Source organism: Pleurodeles waltl, chromosome 9, assembly GCF_031143425.1.
Source record: "Pleurodeles waltl isolate 20211129_DDA chromosome 9, aPleWal1.hap1.20221129, whole genome shotgun sequence".
In the NCBI taxonomy this organism is placed as follows: domain Eukaryota; kingdom Metazoa; phylum Chordata; class Amphibia; order Caudata; family Salamandridae; genus Pleurodeles; species Pleurodeles waltl.
In genome coordinates this window covers 349099968-349120916 of record NC_090448.1, presented here as the reverse complement: position 1 = coordinate 349120916, position 20949 = coordinate 349099968, and the positions used below count along the sequence as shown (strand labels likewise).

The following is a 20949-nucleotide window of genomic DNA, read 5'->3' as shown; positions in this document are numbered from 1 at the left end:
CCCAGGTGTTAGATAGCTAATTACTAACAGACTCTGATAGGTAAGATTTTAAAGGGGTTGGAAGTGGGGTCCTGACTTAGCGAGTGACTTCTAGAACTCTTGGGCACAGCAAGAAAATGATGGGTTGGATGTCTGTTGTACGGAATTGAGACATCATTTTCTTCTTTTAGTGCCTGTTCAGTCTCCAGGGATGCATTTATGATAAGTGGTTTTCTAATTAACAGCATCTGCGCTGGTGTGTAGTCTTAGCCTTTGGTTGAATCAATGGAAGTTAATGTGTTGCATGTTGATAGGACTACTGTATCTAATAGAGACTTCTAGTCACAGATTGCCTTCCTTAGAATAATCAGCCAAACCATCTGCAATTATTTTTTAGAAGTACCCCTGTGCTGGTAGGTGGTGTCGTTGAACTCCACATGGCACTGTCCACACCAGAAGTGACTAGCATGGTGCTTATATAGGCGACACCTCGGTGCACTGATGTCGGATCTTTCCTTTCCATGCCCAATAGTGCTGATTTTGTCTGAAATACCCCTCAGTCGCTTTCTGACTGGGTGTTTTCAATGTTTTGTCAAAATGTTTTGAGATTTTTCTTCTGGTGTGAAGGTATGTCACCCAAGAAACCGTCTGGTTTCATACTATATGGGGTCTCTAGTTGGCCATTGGTTGGCACCCTGTCCAAGTAGGGACCCTCACTCTAGTCAGGATAAGGGAGATACCCGCTCAGATAACCCCTGCTCACCCCCTTGGTACCTTGCCACGAGCAGTCAGGCTTATCTCAAAAGCAATGTGTAAAGCATTTGCACATAACACACAGCAATACAGTTAAAACACTACAAAAGGACACCACACCAGTTTTAGAAAAATAGCCAATATTTATCTGTGTAAAACATGAACAAATACGATAAAAGTCCAACTTACAATAATAAAAATATGAATTCTGCAATATTTACTCAGAAATACAGTTCCTTGAAGTCAATAGCTCCATCTGGGGCTATCACAGCCTTGTGATCAACTAAACCAACAGTTCAGGCCGGCCGCGGCATAGCTGGCCAGTTACGGGGTCGGGAAGACCCGCAAACAGTACCTTGGATTTGTAGGGCATCGTGATCCTCATGGTGAGCTCTGGAGTGCGGCGTTGCGGTGTCGGTTCCAGAGTCGGAGCAAGAGTCTTGGGGCCTTGAAGTCACACGTGTTGCAGATCAAACTCTGGACTGATGAAGTCAGGAGCGCTGGTGAGGATGGCGTCAGGGCTGCGGTGTGAGGCGGGACGATGCGACATGCGGTACCCACACGTTGCGGTGCAGGCAGCGGCTCAGTGACAGCGTCCAGCGGCATCGGTGAGACCAGGGCTGTGGTGTGAAGCGGAGCAGTGAAATGTGCAGTGTCCACAGGTCACGGTGCAGGCAGCGGTGTCGTTGTTGCAGAAGCACTGTCGTCAGTAGGCCCAAGCTAGCGGAGCTCGACGGTGCTTCGTGACCCTCATGAGCGGTGTCCACAGGCCACAGTGCAGGCAGCGGCGCCGATGTCCGCAGGAGCAGCGTCATCGGGGAGGCCCAGGCTGCTGTGTGAGCAGGCGATGCTGGAGTTCGGGCCCACAGATAGCAGTGCGAGCAGTGGCTCGGTGAAGTCGTTTGTTGACTGCATCGGTGAGACCAGGGTCGCAGTGCGAAGGCGAGCAATGCGACTGTGTGTGGTCAGCAGGTCACGGTGCAGGCCAGTGGCGTCGTTGGCGGCGTCACAGTGGTTTCTCCTCTTGAACAGCACAAAACACACTTTCCAGTGCTGCAGGTCATGGCAACTGAAGTCTTTGGGGTCCCTGAGACTTCCAACATGAGGCAAGCTCTACTCCAAGCCCTTGGAGATCTTTCTCAAGGAGGACACACAGCAAAATTCACCCTTTTCACTCTTAAGGCAGAAGCAGCAACTTCAGTCCAGAAAAGCAACACAGCAAAGGGACAGTACTCCTCCTCCAGCCCTTCTCCTTGAGCTCTTCAGATCTTCTCCTTGGTAGAGGTTCCTCTTGATTCCAGAAAGATTCTAATACCCTGTTCTGCTTTTGAAGTTGGCAAACTTCAAAGCAAAGTCCCTAGTGTTTGCAAGATCTTTACTTGGCCAGGCCCCAGACGCACACCAGTGGGTCGGAGACTGCATTGTGTGAGGGCAGGCGCAGTCCTTTAAGGTGTGAACGACCACTCCTCCCTCCCCTCTAACTCAGATGGCTCATAAGGATATGTAGGATACACCCCGCCCTCTTTTGTGTCACTGTCTAGAGAGGTGCAAAACAGCCCAACTGTCAAACTGACCCAGACAGACAATCCACAAACAGGCAGAGTCACAGAATGGTTTAAGCAAGAAAATGCCTACTTTCTAAAAGTGGCATTTTCAAACAGACAATTTAAAAAACAATTTCACTAAAAAAAAATGTTTTTAATTGTGAGTTCAGAGACCCTAAACTCCTCATTTGTATCTGCTCTCAAAGGGAATTTGCGCTTTTAATGATATTTAAAGGCAGCCCCCATGTAAACCTATGAGTGATAGGCTTTGCACAGTGAAAACCTAAGTTGGCAGTATTTCACTGTTAGGACATATAAAACACACTAGTATATGTCCTACCTCAAACATACACTGCACCCTGCCCCTCGGCCTACCTTAGGGGTGCCTGACATGTAGTAAAAGGGAAGGTTTTTGCCAAGTCGAACTAGCAGTTTAAAACTACACAGACACTGCAGGTGGCAGGTCTGAGCCATGTTTACAGGGTTACTAATGTGGATGGCACAACCAGTGCTGCAGGCCCACCAGTAGCATTTGATTTACAGACCCTGGGCACCTCTAGTGCACTTTACTAGGGATTTACCGGTAAATCAAATATACCAATCAATTACAGTACGATTTACACAGAGAGCATATGCACTTTAGCACTATTTTAGCAGTGGTAAAGTGCCCGGAGTCCTAAAGCCAACAAAAGCTGGTCACAAAAATTAGGAGGAAGGAGGCAAAAAGGCTGGGGATGACCCTGCAAAAAGGGCCAGGTGCAGCAGAGTCCATCACAGGCAAATGTTGGTGACAGATCCCCACTTGGTGGGTTTGTGGTGTTTGGAGTGGGACCATGACTCCAAGACTGACAAGAACTGCCACGCTACGCATCCCAAGATGCTGAGGGAGTGGTCCCTCAAGCTTCTCTTTGCCTGACGTCTGACTCCGTGAAGCTCCCGGGACTATTTACGGAGCCCTTCCTGACATTAACCGTCGCATTCCAAGTCATCTTGGAAGTCACAAGCACAAGACGTTGAGCAGCACTGTCTGGAGCCAACTGGGTCCATGTTTCCCAGAGCAGAGTCAGTGCCTTATTTATTTGTGACACGTTTGAGAGGGAGACAAATGAAAGGTCAATGGCCCTTTATGGTTAACAGCTCTTGAAGAACAGAGCAACTGGTGTGAGGAACCAGTGGGGGCCAGTGGATTAGACATCTATTCTAACTTTGGCCTGGTTTCCTCGTATCCTGGCTACAGAGAAGAGAGCGTCTTTTACAATGGTGGTGCATAGATTGCTGAGGATTTAAACCTTCAGCTGCCCACAGTGGCAGTCAAAATAAATGTCTTAACATAGGTGTTTCAGCCAGGATTTTCCCCTTCTGAACGCCTTCTCCCATTCATTGAAGCCCTTAGAGGCGTCCTATTTGGTGCTTAGCCTAAGCCATGCACAAGTTCTCCTGTGCATAAGACATTTGCCCACCAGCAGTGCCCTGCTCCTGGGGATCCCAGTTTCCTCACCCAGCAATTCCAGTGGCATTATCAGTGTTGCAGTGGATTATTATGGAGTGGGTCTGATGGGTGAAGAATGCTGAATATGCTCTCAAGATGCCTTGGATGCAACGCAGTCACCAGGGGTCTTTCTACAGGGATTCCTCGATCCACGAAAATGGTGAAGGAGTACGGTATGCGCGGGGGTCAGTGTCACACAGTCTTCTCTGGTCTGGCCGAAGATCAGTCACCACTGGACTACCAGTCACCTGTGTGGTCATGTGCAAACACTTCCTGGGTCGATAACTTCTTTTCGGAGAGTCCCAGCAACTCTTTGGCAGCACTCCCAGGAAACTCTGGTGCAACTCTGTTCGTCGGGTCTTAGTCCTCTGTACTGCACAGTGCAAGTGGTAGCGACTTGAAGACTTTGGGCTTCCAACTTGCCTCAGCAGACTTCTACAGCAGCTGTTTCCCTGTGCCTCGAGCAGGAGGCCAGTCAGCTGGCCCTTGGAGTTCTCTGGGCTTAACTGGGCTCTGGAGATAGCTTCTCATTGAGCAGGGCATGGCACAGTCCCTCTCTTCCCTGGCCACCAGGTGAATTCCTTGTGGGTGCAGCATCTTTGCTGAAAACTCTGTGCAGCAGGCATTCCTCCTTTGGTCCTTCTTCCAAGTCGGTCGAAACCTGGTGTCTGGGTGTCAGGGGAGCAATTTTTTGGCCCACTAGTTGTAACTATGTGTTCGATGGCATGTGTAGCTGCAGATAAACATGCTGTGCACAGTCCGCCGTCTGGTGTTGGGCTCGGAGTGTTACAAGTTGTTTTTCTTCGAAGAAGTCTTTTCGAGTCACGAGACCGAGGGACTCCTCCCCTTTCGGTTCCATTGCGCATGGGCGTCGACTCCATCTTAGATTGTTTTTTTTCCGCCATCGGGTTCGGACGTGTTCCTTTTTGCTCCGTGTTTCGGGTCGGAAAGTTGGTTAGAATCTCGGAAAAAATCGTCTGTATTGTTTTGTTCGGTATCGGGTTAGTTAGAACAAATCGACACCGAATCTTGAAGAGCTCCGGTGGCCCTTCGGGGTAATTTCGATCCCCCGTCGGGACCTGGTCGGCCCGACCGCGTGCGACTTCAAGACTGATGGAACGGACCCCGTTCCGCTTCTGTCCTAAATGCCATAACAAATTTCCGTATACAGATCAGCATCTGGTCTGTAACTTGTGCCTGTCCCCGGAGCACAAGGAGGATACGTGTGAAGCCTGTCGAGCGTTTCGGTCGAGGAAGACGCTCAGAGACCGAAGAGCCAGAAGATTGCAAATGGCTTCCACGCCGACAGGACAACATCGGTTCGAGGGCGAAGAGGAAGCGTTCTCCATCCACGAGTCGGATTCGGGGGAATCCGACGCCGAAGACATAACTGTGAGTAAGACTCAAAAATTAGGACTCACGAAAAGTCCACAAAAGCCCAGGGGACGCCACTGCCAACAGGGCCATGGCTTAACCCAAAAAAATAGGTGAACGAGCCAAGGCACCGAAAAAGGGCATGCTGGTGTCGAAGTCATCCGACTCCGGTCGCGATACCGCCACACAGCAACCTCGGAGCCGAGACACCGGCTCCGAGACAATTCGGCGCAGAGACAGCGGCACCGAAGATGTTCGGCACCGAGATACCACGCCGAAATCAAAGAAATCTTCTTCGGAGCCTAAAAAGCCTACCGAAACGGTTTCGTACCGAAAAAAGCCTCGGAACCGAAAATTAGTTCCTATACAGAGGAACAAGGACTAAACACCCAATTGCATAGATTTGGTCAAGAGCTTCAAACTGTAGAAACTGACTACACTCAAAGGAGGCTTCACATCCAGGAAGACACAGGGAAGATAACAACTCTTCCCCCAATCAAGATGAAAAGGAAACTTGTTTTCCAACAAGGGGACAAGCAACCACAAGCAAAGGTGGTAAAGAAAGTAACACCACCACCTTCTCCACCACAATCAGCACATGCATCACCGGCGCAAACTCCACCACTAACGCACTCACCAGCTCATACCACAATGAGCCAGGATGATCCCGATGCATGGGACCTCTACGACGCCCCAGTGTCTGACAATAGTCCAGACTCCTATCCAACTAAACCGTCACCACCTGAGGACAGTACATCATATGCACAGGTGGTCGCAAGGGCAGCCGAATTCCACAATGTCTCACTACATTCGGAACCGATTGAGGATGACTTTCTCTTTAACACCCTGTCCTCCACCCATAGCCAGTATCAAAGCCTTCCCATGCTCCCAGGAATGCTACGGCACTCAAAACAAATATTTCAGGAACCAGTTAAAGGCAGAGCCATAACTCCAAGGGTGGAGAAAAATATAAGGCACCTCCCACAGACCCAATATTTCTTACAACACAACTAACACCGGACTCAGTAGTTGTGGGGGCAGCTCGTAAAAGAGCCAACTCTCATACATCAGGCGACGCACCACCTCCAGACAAGGAGAGCCGCAAATTTGATGCAGCAGGGAAAAGAGTTACAGCACAAGCAGCAAATCAGTGGCGTATCGCCAACTCGCAAGCACTCTTGGCAAGATACGACAGGGCTCATTGGGATGAAATGCAACATCTCATCGAACACCTTCCCAAGGAGTTCCAAAAAAGAGCGCAACAAGTGGTGGAAGAGGGACAAAGTATCTTGAACAATCAGATACGGTCTTCCATGGATGCGGCCGATACAGCTGCAAGGACAATAAACACTGCAGTCACAATACGGAGGCACGCTTGGCTGCGCACTTCTGGGTTCAAACCCGAAATCCAACAGGCTGTGCTCAATATGCCGTTTAATGAACAGCAATTGTTTGGGCCGGAGGTAGACACTGCCATTGAAAAACTAAAGAAGGACACCGATACAGCCAAAGCCATGGACGCACTCTACTCCCCGCAGAGCAGAGGCACATTTCGGAAGACACCTTTTAAGGGAGGGTTTCGGGGTCAACCCACAGAAACCAACACTTCACAGACAAGACCACCTACCTACCAGGGTCAATATCAAAGGGGAGGTTTTCGGGGACAATATAGAGGAGGCCAATTCCCAAGAAGTCGAGGAAAATTTCAAGGTCCCAAAACCCCTCAAAATAAACAGTGACTCACAAGTCACACAACACCAGTGGGGGGAAGACTAAGCCAATTCTACGAATCTTGGGAAGAAATAACAACAGACACTTGGGTCTTAGCAATAATCCAACATGGCTATTGCATAGAATTTCACACATTCCCTCCAAACGTCCCACCGAAAACACACAATATGTCAAAACAGCATATAGATCTTCTAGGACTAGAAGTTCAGGCATTACTACAAAAGGACGCAATAGAATTAGTACCAAGCCTACAGAAAAACACAGGAGTTTACTCACTGTATTTTCTAATACCAAAGAAGGACAAAACTCTGAGACCAATATTAGATCTCAGAACACTAAATACCTACATCAAATCAGACCACTTTCACATGGTCACATTACAAGACGTAATCCCACTGCTCAAACAGCAAGACTACATGACAACATTAGACCTAAAGGATGCGTATTTCCACATACCAATACATCCTTCCCACAGGAAATACCTAAGGTTCGTATTCAAAGGAATACATTACCAATTCAAAGTGTTGCCATTCGGAATAACAACTGGGCCAAGAGTTTTTACAAAATGCCTGGCAGTAGTAGCTGCACATATCAGAAGGCAGCAGATACACGTGTTCCCTTACCTAGACGACTGGTTAATCAAGACCAACACGCTAACACGGTGTTCACGTCACACACAGTATGTCATACAGACCCTTCACAAGCTGGGTTTCTCCATCAACTATGCAAAGTCACACCTGCTGCCGTGTCAAACACAGCAATACTTAGGAGCGACAATCAACACAACAGAAGGGATAGCCACTCTAAATCCACAAAGGGTTCAAACATTTCACAAGGTGATACAAGCCATGTATCCAACACAAGATACAAGCAAAAATGGTATTAAAACTCCTAGGCATGATGTCTTCATGCATAGCCATTGTCCCAAACGCAAGATTGCACATGCGGCCCTTACAACAATGCCTAGCATCACAATGGTCACATGCACAGGGTCAACTTCTAGATCTGGTGTTGATAGACCGCCAAACATACATCTCGCTTCTATGGTGGAACAGTACAAATTTAAACAAAGGGCGGCCTTTCCAAGACCCAGTGCCACAATACGTCATAACAACGGATGCTTCCATGACAGGGTGGAGAGCACACCTCAATCAACACAGCATCCAAGGACAATGGGACATACATCAGAGGAAGTTTCACATAAATCACTTAGAACTGTTAGCAGTATTCCTAGCGTTGAAAGCATTTCAACCCATGATAACCCACAAATACATTCTTGTCAAAACAGACAACATGACAACAATGTATTATTTAAACAAACAGGGGGGGACACGCTCGACACAGTTGTGTCTCCTAACACAAAAAATATGGCATTGGGCAATTCACAACCATATTCGCCTAATAGCACAATTTATTCCAGGGATCCAGAACCAGCTAGCAGACAATCTCTCTCGGGATCACCAACAAGTCCACGAATGGGAAATTCACCCCCAAATACTGAACACTTACTTTCAAATTTGGGGAACACCTCAAATAGATCTATTTGCAACAAAAGAAATCGCAAAATGCCAAAACTTCGCATCCAGGTTCCCACACCATCAATCCCAAGGCAATGCTCTATGGATGAATTGGTCAGGGATATTTGCGTACGCTTTTCCCCCTCTCCCTCTCCTCCCATATCTAGTAAACAGATTGAGTCAAAACAAACTCAAACTCATACTAATAGCACCAAAATGGGCAAGACAACCTTGGTATACAACACTATTAGACCTGTCAGTAGTACCTCATGTCAAGCTACCCAACAGACCAGATCTGTTAACACAACACAAACAACAGATCAGGCATCCAAACCCAGCATCGCTGAATCTAGCAATTTGGCTCCTGAAATCCTAGAATTTGGACACTTAGACCTCACACAAGAGTGTATGGAGGTCATAAAACAAGCTAGAAAACCTTCCAGTAGACACTGCTATGCAAATAAATGGAAAAGATTTGTTTGTTACTGCCATAATAATCAAATTCAACCGCATCTCCAAAAGATGTAGTAGGATATTTACTACATTTGCAAAAATCAAATCTAGCTTTCTCTTCCATAAAGATGCATCTCACCGCAATATCTGCTTACCTGCAGATTACTCATTCAACTTCCCTATTTAGAATACCTGTCATTAAAGCGTTTATGGAAGGCCTAAAGAGAATTATACCACCAAGGACACCACCTGTTCCTTCATGGAACCTCAACATTGTCTTAACAAGGCTCATGGGTCCACCTTTCGAACCCATGCATTCTTGTGAAATGCAATACTTAACGTGGAAAGTTGCATTTCTCATTGCCATCACATCTCTAAGAAGAGTGAGTGAGATTCAGGCATTTACCATACAAGAACCATTTATTCAAATACACAAAAATAAGGTAGTTCTAAGAACAAATCCAAAATTCTTACCAAAGGTTATCTCACCGTTCCACTTAAATCAAACAGTAGAATTACCAGTGTTGTTCCCACAGCCAGATTCGGTAGCTGAAAGAGCACTACATACATTAGACATCAAGAGAGCACTAATGTACTACATTGACAGAACAAAACAAATTAGAAAGACAAAACAACTATTTATTGCCTTTCAAAAACCTCATACTGGAAATCCAATTTCAAAACAAGGCATTGCCAGATGGATAGTTAAGTGTATTCAAGCCTGCTATCTTAAAGCAAAAAAAGTGCTGCCTATTACACCAAAGGCACACTCAACCAGAAAGAAAGGGGCTACCATGGCCTTTCTAGGAAATATTCCAATGAACGAAATATGTAAGGCAGCAACATGGTCTACGCCTCATACATTTACCAAGCACTACTGTGTAGATGTGTTAACTGCACAACAAGCCACAGTAGGTCAGGCTGTACTAAGAACATTATTTCAAACTACTTCAACTCCTACAGGCTGAACCACCGCTTTTGGGGAGATAACTGCTTACTAGTCTATGCACAGCATGTGTATCTGCAGCTACACATGCCATCAAACTGAAAATGTCACTTACCCAGTGTACATCTGTTCGTGGCATGAGTCGCTGCAGATTCACATGCGCCCACCCGCCTCCCCGGGAGCCTGTAGCCGTTAAGAAGTAGATCTTAAACATTTGTACATTTGTAAATATATTACTTTAACCTTTATTATGTACATACGTATTCATTCCATTGCATGGGCACTATGATTAACATACACAACTCCTACCTCACCCTCTACGGGGAAAACAATCTAAGATGGAGTCGACGCCCATGCGCAATGGAACCGAAAGGGGAGGAGTCCCTCGGTCTCGTGACTCGAATAGACTTCTTCGAAGAAAAACAACTTGTAACACTCCGAGCCCAACACCAGACGGCGGACTGTGCACAGCATGTGAATCTGCAGCTACTCATGCCACGAACAGATGTACACTGGGTAAGTGACATTTTCCATTATAACTGAACGCACTGCTTTTCAGTTTTCTCATGTTTCGAACTACTCCATGACAGAGGCTTTTCACAGATTTTACCTGACTACATCATGTTGGCGCCTTTATCATTTACTTATGTTTTCTTGATGCACATACTCTTACTCTTGGAGTGTTTTACACTCGTGGAATTACTAGTTGGAGTACAATTGGGGGTGTTGTCTTCATCTGTCCTTTCTTCTTCTCTCATCTTGCTAGTTTCCACTTTATCATGTAGGATCCACAGTTATCAACTTTAATTTACTTTTTGTGAGATCACTTATTTCCTTCAGGACTCTGCCAGTTTAACCTAAACCCCATCTTGAAATGAGGTTGAGGTCTTTCCCTTGGATGTCCTACTCAGTGCATATTACTTTGTATTTATTACATCATTATGTACTTTGCAGCCTTGAAAAGGTCACAGGTGTGATGAAACAGGTGTTTTAATTTAATTTGACTAGTTCATTGGACTTAGATGTAGGAAAGTACTCTCTTTTTGGCATGGTTGCCCCCACATTTTGAATGTGTTCACTGGGATCCTGCTAACCATGACACCAGTGACTGTGCCCTCTCCCTTTAAATTTGGTTGTCCCTGAATTTGTAAACCCCACAACTGGCATACTGGTGCCCCCATGTAAGTCTCTAGTATATGTTACCTAGGTACCCGGAGCATTGGGGCTCCAGGGGTTCCCCTTGGGCTACAGCATGCCATACTTGTTGGACATGCACTTCCTTGTTCAGACCGACCACAAGCACCTTCTATGGTTAAAACAAATGAAATATGAAAATCCCGAACTTTTGAGGTGGTTCTGTTGCGTAGGTTCTCACTATCCTAATGAGACTACTGGATTTGGGAGGCAGAATTGCGTGTACTGTGGTGTTCAACCTAACTGCATAAGGGACCTTAGTTGAATCTGTCCATGGTGTAAAGAGGACATACCACTTTGTATTATGTCTATTGCAGAAGAAACAATATTATTTAAGGTGTATATCTGGTCGGACAGGGTATTAATCCCCTTATCTACAACAGCTAATGCTCCCTGATCTATTTGCCTTAACCGGGCAGCAGCTTCTTGTTAAGAAAGCTTCCAAATTTCATTATAGACTGCATATAAGAATCGCTTTCTGCATTTTTTTCTGGGCCCGAACAGGAAATCCTGTAAGTCCGTGTTATTAGACGGACTGAGGTGTTTTCTAACAGCATCTAGTGAGAACTCTTCAACAATTGGTGGCATAGTTTTCCTACACTGTGTGTTACTATACCTGCATGTTCAGATGACACATAGCGAGGGTCAGGCCTACTTTTTCTAAAAAAAAAACTAAAAAAAACATGGAGTTTATAAAACGTTTGACACCCATTGCTATCTACTGGCCACAATAACCACCCACCCGGACGTGAAAATGAAGCGTAACTATGCCTTTCTGGACCCATTCATCGAGCTGATCTTCAGTTGCATTTATATATTTTTGCCATTTGTAAAACTTTGCAGGGGCAGGACTACTGGGCGCATTCAGTTCCCTAAACTTTGCAAAGCCTAAACAACTTGTCTGTTGTACAGTTTCATTAAAAAATATAATTTGAACAGGTATCAGGCATGCTCTGAATAAAGCTTCCCTTTCCCCTTATTTGCCAAATTGTTTGTTCCCCACACACTTTTTTTTTTTAAGTCAATCAACTTCAGCCAATATTCATAACCTTCTATAGCCAACCAGGAAACAAAGGAATCTGAATAAATGAATTTTGTATCTGTTAATTATATATGTACATTTTCCATTAATGGCAATTTAAAATAATATGACTCAGCATTTTTAACAGTGTGCCCGGAAAAATATGCACATTTTTCAGAATATGTTTTGGAACTCCCTTGTGGTGGAGTTGGGCAATGTTCCCATTGTGTTTAATTAAAATAGTCTTTGGGGTACTTGCTCTGAGAATGAAATGGTGTCCATAATAATTATAGCAAAACATGTCACCATAAATCTCTTTGGATTGATACACATCCTCACTTTCAAATACAGCAAAATATTGCAATTCAGTCATCCTAGAATCAACGGTTTTCACATCCCAGCCATCAGAAACAACTCCGGGTATTATCACATCGTTCATGGGAAGTTTAAACACATATGGTATTTGAATGACCTCCATTGGGCTGTATATATCAAATGTGACTTTATCCTAAACAATCCCATCAGGAATTGGTATAGCAGAAATGTTCACGAAAGACAAGTCTCTGCAGACCTTGTGTGAAGAAAAATGGTTTTAGGAACTCATCCACCAGTTCAACTGTTGATCTTTTACGAAGGTAATGACCATGTATTAATAGAAAGAAAGTAATAACAAAGCCAATCAAAGGAGAAAAATATAGTCCAGGAAAGCCACAGATAGTTCCATGGGAAAAGAAAGTAATTTGTTTTAAGCCAGTTTATCAGCTTACGTGTTTTTGGCAGATCAGATGTAAAAGAGGCAAATGAGTCCGAAAAGGTGTCATTGATGTCAGCAAAGTATCCAGAAGCAGTTTATGCAAAAAGTGGAGCCGTATTTGAAGGAGGAGAGTTGGTAGGAGTCTCCTGCAGTGGTTCACTATAAATGGCGCCATCCGTCTGTGTAGAAGTTGAATCAAATCTATCACCAATTTCTGTGCTGTTTGTTGTAATAGATGTTAGTGGAACTAATGCAAGATCATTTTCCACCCTCCCCAAGCTCCGAGAGGTGTTAGCATTACTGTTTAAACCTTGTAGAGGGACATCCTGACCAGTAGTGACAGGGACTCAGGGACTACTGGTTGCTCCTCTTGGTCTGCTGTGCAGGATCGGCCAAATGGTGTAACTTGACATTGACGATAGATAAAAAAAGATTTTCTTTACCACCAGGCAACGGTGGTAGAATGGCAGTTCTGGTACCGTATATTCCCAGGACGGGGACCGGTACACGATAAGGAACAAACTTCTTTTTCACGTACTAGATCGCCAACCTTTGGAATCCAGCCGGTAGATGTTTTGGTACATCCTTAATTCCTACGGAGGTAGCACTGGCAGAAGTGTTGTCGTCACGGAACTGTTGTAATTCCTGCAAGACAGTGACACCTTCATTTATGTCAAAAGGTGTTTCTGCCGCCTCCCTGCCAGGACCATCAAGATCTGGAACATACATTTGAGTTCCAAACAGGCACTCGTATGAAGTAGACACCCCAGGGACCCTCTATGCAGATTAAGTACTCTCAGGACTCCATACATGTGATTAAGCCAGCTAAGACCTGTACCTAATACTCTGGCTGTTAAGGATTGCTTTAAATCTCGGTTTCATCGCTCCACAACACTATTTCCCTCGGGATGAAATGGAGAGGAGTAATGGAGGTGGACCCCTAACAAAGCCATGGCGTCTCTGAATGCCCTTGAGGTGAAGGCCCTTCGTCAGAGTGGAACGCCGCAACTGCATATGTGCCGATAAAGACTTGCAAATCTTTAATAACAGTCCGAGCGTCAGCCAAGCGTTGTGGCCACACCCATAGAAATCTGGAGCAAGAGTTGACTGCGACTAAGATGTATTTGTATGCACTCTCCGGTGTTAGGGGACCACAATGGTCCAAGTACACACATTGTGAAGGTTTGTTGGAAATTAAGAGGGGTGTCTGCGGTGGGCGTTTGACGGTGGACCCCTTATTTTGATGGCAGATGTCACAACAAAGGGCGTACTGCTTGGTCTGTTTGTATAGACCTGGCCACTAATAACGTGCTTGCAATAATTATATTGTAGCCACCACTCCAACATGGGCTAAAGCAACCCCCTCATGCTCTGCTTTAATCAACTCTGGTCTTAGGTCTTATTTGGGACATATCTGAACCCTCACGCCTGGTATTTTACTTTTGCATCAAGGAAGCCTCCCATTCAGTAGGAATATTTAGCTGGAAATGCTTTTTGGTAAGGTTGTGCCTTCAGCCGTGGCTTTCACGGCAGCCCATGTGTCATCGTACGGTTTCGTTCTAGAACAAGTTACTTCAGCAACAGCAGCCGTGGCTACTGCTGATTTGGCAAGTGTATTTCCAGCAACGTGTATTGCAACTAGCTGGTTTACAAGTATATGTACAACATGGATGTTTGGTAGTGTTTCCTTTAGATCCGCTACTTTCCCACACAGAAGCCTGTGTTTGATGGTGTTACCTTTGGAATCTTTGAACCCATTCTGGTGCCTGTAATGCAGATATTGATTGAAGGACTTGACACAGTAGTATGAATCACAGACAATCAGTGTTAGCTATGCAGGATCTGTATGTTCTAGTGCCATCACCAGAGCCTTTAGCTCTGCCAGTTGTGCAGTGCAATCCCCTAGGGTTTGCGTGAATGTATGTTGTAGATAAAACTTAATATCCTCCATATAGCTGCCTACGACTGCGCAAGCAGCAGAGTATTAATGCTTTGTGCCTATTGCAGGTTGTTCTGAGCCATCGGTGTACATGACTCTTTGATATTGATCAATAGGCAGTGTATTTGCCAGAACTGGGTATTCTAGTTCATATTGCAAAAATTTGAGTTAGTCATTTTGGGTCAAAAATGTAGTTGACATTAGTGGCTGTCAGAGACGTTGCCCATTGAATCCAACGTGAATGTAATTCATTAGCGTTTGGAACCCTGGCTTTGGTAACAGCCTCAAGGGCTGGAATTGAAGATACGACAATAATGCGTTTCCCCTGGGCCAGTGGTTTTTCTTTAAGACGGCCATCTGAACAGCAATGACAATTTTCTCAGTGGGAGCAAATCGTTGTTCTGCTGCTGAATACCAATGTGATTTGTATGCAGTCTGGACCGTCTCACCCTCATTGGAAAGCTACATATGGGGAAACCAATGGCACCAGCAATTACTCTGGTGACCAGTTTTTTATTGTCCTTTGTGTGTAGGTGTTGTGCTGCAAGCATGTCTGTTTGCAAACGTCTGAGAATGTGTGTGTTCAACTGTCCAAAATTTGCTGGAAAGTCAGGACATATTAAGTCATAAAAGGGTTTTATGCGGGATGTGTAATCTGGAATGTAAATTCTGACAATTTAGGAAACCCAATAGGGATTAAAGTTTTTTAATGGTATTTGGAGATTGTAACTATGTGCATTTTTCCAGGACTTGTGGCACTAAGCTCTTTCCTTCACTTCATAGCTCGTATCCTAAAAACAGGAGGCTACGGAAGGCAATTTTTGTTTTCTTGAAGTTTATAGCCGAATTCTGTAAATCCTACAACAATGCAGGCTACCAGTCTTAGATGTTGCAGTAATTCATCATCTGTAAGATAGTTATCATCTTCATAGGACAATGCTTCAGGGTCCATGTCATGCAATATTGAAGTCACATGACCCGCGAACAGTCCTGGACTTTTCTTATACCCCTGTGGTAAACAACATAATTTTTTCTAGGAGCCTAGTGCTCTGACACTTGTTAGGTCTACTCTCAGGCGCTTTATTTTAGCAGAAAAAACGGTTGGAAATGTCCAGTGTTATTATTTTGTGCGCACTATTTTGTTCATAAGTGCTGTGCTGTGAGTTTAGTATGGCATATGTGCGTGTATGACTGTGTCAGTAATCTAAGACTATTTTGTACCAATGCTGCGGTTTAGCTACAGGCAATAAAGAATTATTTATTGATGAGACACAGGATTTCCTTCACAGGCGCTTTAGCATCATGTTTTATTGTACACTGGGGTTGAGTTTGGGGTTGATTTTTAATAGGAATTACATGAAAGGGGGAATCTTTATCAAGAGGCGAGAAAGGTTTAAAAACATCTTCCCCAATATGGGCAAGTACGGACAGATTCTGGTGGTCAATTCCTTTCAGCCAGTAGAATATCTTATATATTTACGACCCGGTCCCAAAAGATTGCGTCGATTATGTGTTCAATGTCTTCTAACTGTAACGTTACTTTGTACACCCCATCAGACGTGGAGACACGCATGTCTGCAGTTTCAACTTGTAAGAAGTCATCAGTTGCTCTCACCTCGAGATGCTCTTGAAGATTCCGGTAAACTATTGTGACCTTTGCCACGCTGTCTAGCAGAGCTAGTGCCCACTTCTTGAGTGGCATGTCGAATCGCAGCTTTTGCCACTTTTTTATTCTTTTTGAATTGGGGTTTTTGTTGGGGAAGTTTCGCTTCTTTTTTTAACAGAAACTTCTGTAGAGCGTTGATTCACTTGGTTTCATGCAGTCTGTTCTTTGCTCTTTTTTCAGTGAGTCCTGAAAGGAACGAGATTGGCGTGTATCAGTATATTGATATGTCAGGGGTTTTTATATTACCTTTAAATCTGAGATATCTATTCTGTGGGGTCTCCGTATGCGGAGATTCTCCCCTTTCTTTTTTAGGTGTTTGTTGTTTTTTAGAACCCTCAGGAGCTTGCTTGGTAGAATCTTTTAGATTTACCCTGAAATTGTGGTTTTGTGGGTCTGGCCCCCAGACTATCTCGACCAGTACTAGAGTAGGTCTCTGGGATAATCTTTGGCAGCTCACGTTCTTGATCCTGTGGAGGAACGTCCCGGAGCCGCATTTGTAGTGCTAGTGCAACTGCTTTCCCTTTAAGATTACTTAATATATTATAATTGAAGATACAGTGGCAAAATTGCCCATAAGTTGCATCCCCAAGTCTAGGGCTTGGGCAGCCCCGTATTAATCTAGAATTTTCAACACTTCCAGTAAATTGGCAAGTGTCAGTGTACCATATAGAGCGGGGCAAATACCGTGTCCCAAGTATTAGTTCTCTACTGTGGGAGCCATCCCGAATGGCAAGCACATAGTTAATATTCCTTGCTTATCCTGAGGTCCGGTATGGGGAAATACTGCTTCCATTGCATTTATTTTTTGAGCTAACCAAAACTTAATCTCTTATCCTTTGGTGGGTACTTTACCCATGATCGAATGTACAGTCGCAGGTTAATTGCTGGCGTTACTGCATGTGGTTGTGTCTGGGCAGCACGTGCTGGGTTTGTATTTCATGTTTGCATTACAGACTGTACTAATCATCTGTATATTGCCGTAATCTCAGTGTATAGGAGACAGGCTTTAGCTACTGTCAAGGTTGCTGCAGCAGGGTGCTTGCTGTGTATATGTGGCCAATAACGGCCAGGTAGGACCATCATTACATAGAGGACCTAAAGTGTAGAATTGTATGGGTAAGGGGCGCCATCAAGCCAACTATTATGTTCTTGATAAGATAGAGGTATATCCCAGATATGCATATGCTCTGTATTGTGCAGGTATGTTTGCAGGTGTATAGTGGTGGAACGTATTTGCCTTCCCATCAGCTTCTGGAAATGTGACCCAAGAATAAAAAAATTCTGTTTTATATGCTGGATGAGCCTCAACAACAAATGAAACAGCCCCCCCCCCCCCCCCCCCCCCGGGCCGTTAGGCCATGTGCCAATAAATGTGCAGTAAGGGGTGGTCGCATATTGACTGCAATTGCTACCTGTTGCGGGTTTGCCATGATGAATGGTAAATTTGTTTCAGAGATAAGCACACTGTAAGGAAATGCCTTCCTTGGCATGGTTACCCCCTGACTTTTTGCCTTTTGTTGATGCAAGTTATGATTGAATGTGTGCTGGGACCCTGCTAACCAGGCCCCAGCACCAGTGTTCTTCCCCCAAACTGTATCTTTGTTGCCACAATTGGCACAGCCCTGGCACACAGATAAGTCCCTTGAAAATGGTACCCCGGGTACCAAGGGCCCTGTTGCCAGTGAAGGTCTCTAAGGGCTGCGGCATGTCTTATGCCACCCTGGGGACCTCTCACTCAGCACATGCACACTGCCTCACAGCTTGTGTGTGCTGGTGGGGAGAAACGACTAAGTCGACATGGCACTCACATCAGAGTGCCATGCCCACCTCACACTGCCTGTGGCATAGGTAAGTCACCCCTCTAGCAGGCATTACAGCCCTAAGGCAGGGTGCATTATCCCACAGGTGACTGCATAGGTGCCTGAGCACTAAGCCCTTAGTGTCTAAGCAAAACCTTAGACATTGTAAGTGCAGGGTAGCCATAAAGAGTATATGGTCTGGGAGTCTGTCAATTACAAACTCCACAGTTCCATAATGGCTACACTGAAATCTGGGAAGTTTGGTATCAAACTTCTCAGCACAATAAATGCACAGTGATGCCAGTGTGGGATTTATTGTAAAATACACCCAGAGGGCATCTTAGAGATGCCCCTAAATACCAGTCGGACTGCTAGTGCTAGGCTGACCAGTTTCTGCCAGCCTGCCACAACCAGACAAGTTTCTGGCCACACGGGGAAGAGTGCCTTTGTCACTCTGTGGCCAGGAACAAAGCCTGTACTGGGTGGAGATGCTTCTCACCTCCCCCTGCAGGAACTGTAACACCTGGCGGTGAGCCTCAAAGGCTCATGCCTTTTGTTACAGCACCCCAGGGCATCTCTGCTAGTGGAGATGGCTGCCCTTCCGGCCACTGCCCCCACTTTTGGCGGCAAGGCCTGCGGAGATAATGAGAATAACAAGGAGTCACCCACCAGTCAGGACAGCCTCTAAGGTGTCCTGAGCTGAGGTAACCCCTGCCCTTAGAAATCTCCATCTTGAGATTGGAGGATTTCCCCCAATAGGATTGGGGATGTGCCCCCCCTCCCTTCAGGGAAGAGGCACAAAGAGGGTGTAGCCACTCTCCAGGACAGTAGCCTAGGACCTAAACGCACCCCTAAATTTAGTATTTAGGGGCAATCCTGAACCCAGGTAATCAGATTCCTGCAGCCTACACAAAGGACTGCTGACCTGAAAGCCCTGCAGAGACGACAGATGACAACTGACTTGGCCCCAGCCCTACCGGCCTGTCTCCAGACTCAAAGAACCTGCACAGCGACACATCTGACAGGGACCAGCGACCTCTGAGGACTCAGAGGACTGCCCTGAAACCGAAGGACTAAGAAATTCCAGAGAACCGCGGCACTGTTCACCAACAGCAACATTTTTGCAACATAGAAACAACTTTCAAAGAATTCTCCCTTCCCGCCGGAAGCGTGAGACTTCTCACTCTGCACCCGACACCCCCAGCTCGAGCTCCAGAGAACAAACACTGCAGAGAGGACTCCCAGGCAACTGTGATGACACGAGTAACCTGAGTCGATCCCCCCTGCACCCCCACAGCGACGCCTGCATAGAGGATCCAGAGGCTCCCCCAGACCGCGACTGCCTGGTAACAAGGAACCCGATGCCTGGAACAAGCACTGCACCCGCAGCCCCCAGGACCGAGAGGAACCAACCTCCAGTGCAGGAGTGACCAGCATGCGGCCCTCTTCCTAGCCCAGTCAGGGGCTGGCCCGAGAAGCCCCCCTGTACCCTGCCTGCATCGTCTAAGTGACCCCCGGGTCCCTCCATTGCTTCCTATAGCAAACCCGATGCCAACTTGGCACACTGCATGCGGCCGCCCCTGTGCCGCTGAGGATGTGTTTTGTGTGCCTGTTTGTGTGTTTCTCTCCCCCCCCCCCCCCCCCAGTGTTCTACAAAACCCCCCTTGTCTGCTCCCCGAGGACGCAGGTACTTACCTGCCAGCTGACCGGAACTGGAGCACCCCTGTTCGCCATAGGCGCCTTTGTGTTTTGGGCCCTCCTTTGACCTCTGCACCGGACAGGCCCTGTGTTGCTGGTGCTGTGACTTTGGGGTTGCCTTGAACCCCCCCAATGGTGGCTGCCTATGCCCAGGAGACTGATTGTGTAAGTGCTTTACTTGGCTGAGAAACTTAACCATACTTACCTCCCCCAGGAACTGTTGATTTCTGCAGTGTCCACTTTTAATATAGCTTATTGCCATTTTAACCTATACTGTGTGTACTACTGCTTTAATTCAAAGTTCCATACTTACCTGTGTGAAGTACCTTGCATTTTATGTACTTACCTCAAATCTTGAATCTTGTGGTTCTAAAATAAATTAAGAGAATATATTTTTCTATATAAAAACTATAGGCCTGGAGTTAAGTCTTTGAGTGTGTGTTCCTCATTTAGTGCCTGTGTGTGTACAACAAATGCTTAACACTACCCTCTGATAAGCCTACTGCTCGAACACACTACCACTAAATAGAGCATTAGAATTGTCTAATTTTGCCACTGTCAACCTCTAAGGGGAACCCTTGGACTCTGTACAAGCTATCTCTCACTTTGAGATAGTGTATGCAGAGCCAACTTCCTACACACACCGAATGGGGATTATCCTTTTAGGGTTCAAGCTTAAACAACCTACAGTGTTAGTTAGGTACTCCCTACGTAGCTGAGGAGGAAAATCTTCAATACCACGGACGTCTACGTATATAGTACTGAGGTCTCTTTGAATGTAGTGAGAGAGAGATACTCAGGAGTACCTGAAAATTCGTGCCTGACCAGACGTTGGCGGTGCCATGTTGCATAGGTTCTCACTATCCTAATGAGACTACTGAATTCTGGCGGCAGAATCGCGTGTACTCTGGGGGACTGAGTCTGAACCCGCTGCAGGCGACACCTGTCGGCCTCATCCAGGTTTTGTTCCGGCTAATTAGCAGTGCATCATCTCCACCCAAGAGCAGGGATGACTTGGCAACCAAGCACATGACACAGTTGACTCCTCAGGGAAATCGTGGTCACTCAGATCTCATCCATTTATCTCAGTTA

At 45.8% G+C, this 20949-nt stretch overlaps 1 protein-coding gene across 4 annotated transcripts in view; it reads left to right on the top strand.

Annotated features, from left to right (window-relative positions):
• SAMD4B (sterile alpha motif domain containing 4B) overlaps positions 1 to 20949 on the top strand; it is an 870829-nt gene that overhangs the window by 586606 nt on the left and 263274 nt on the right. The window lies entirely within an intron of this gene.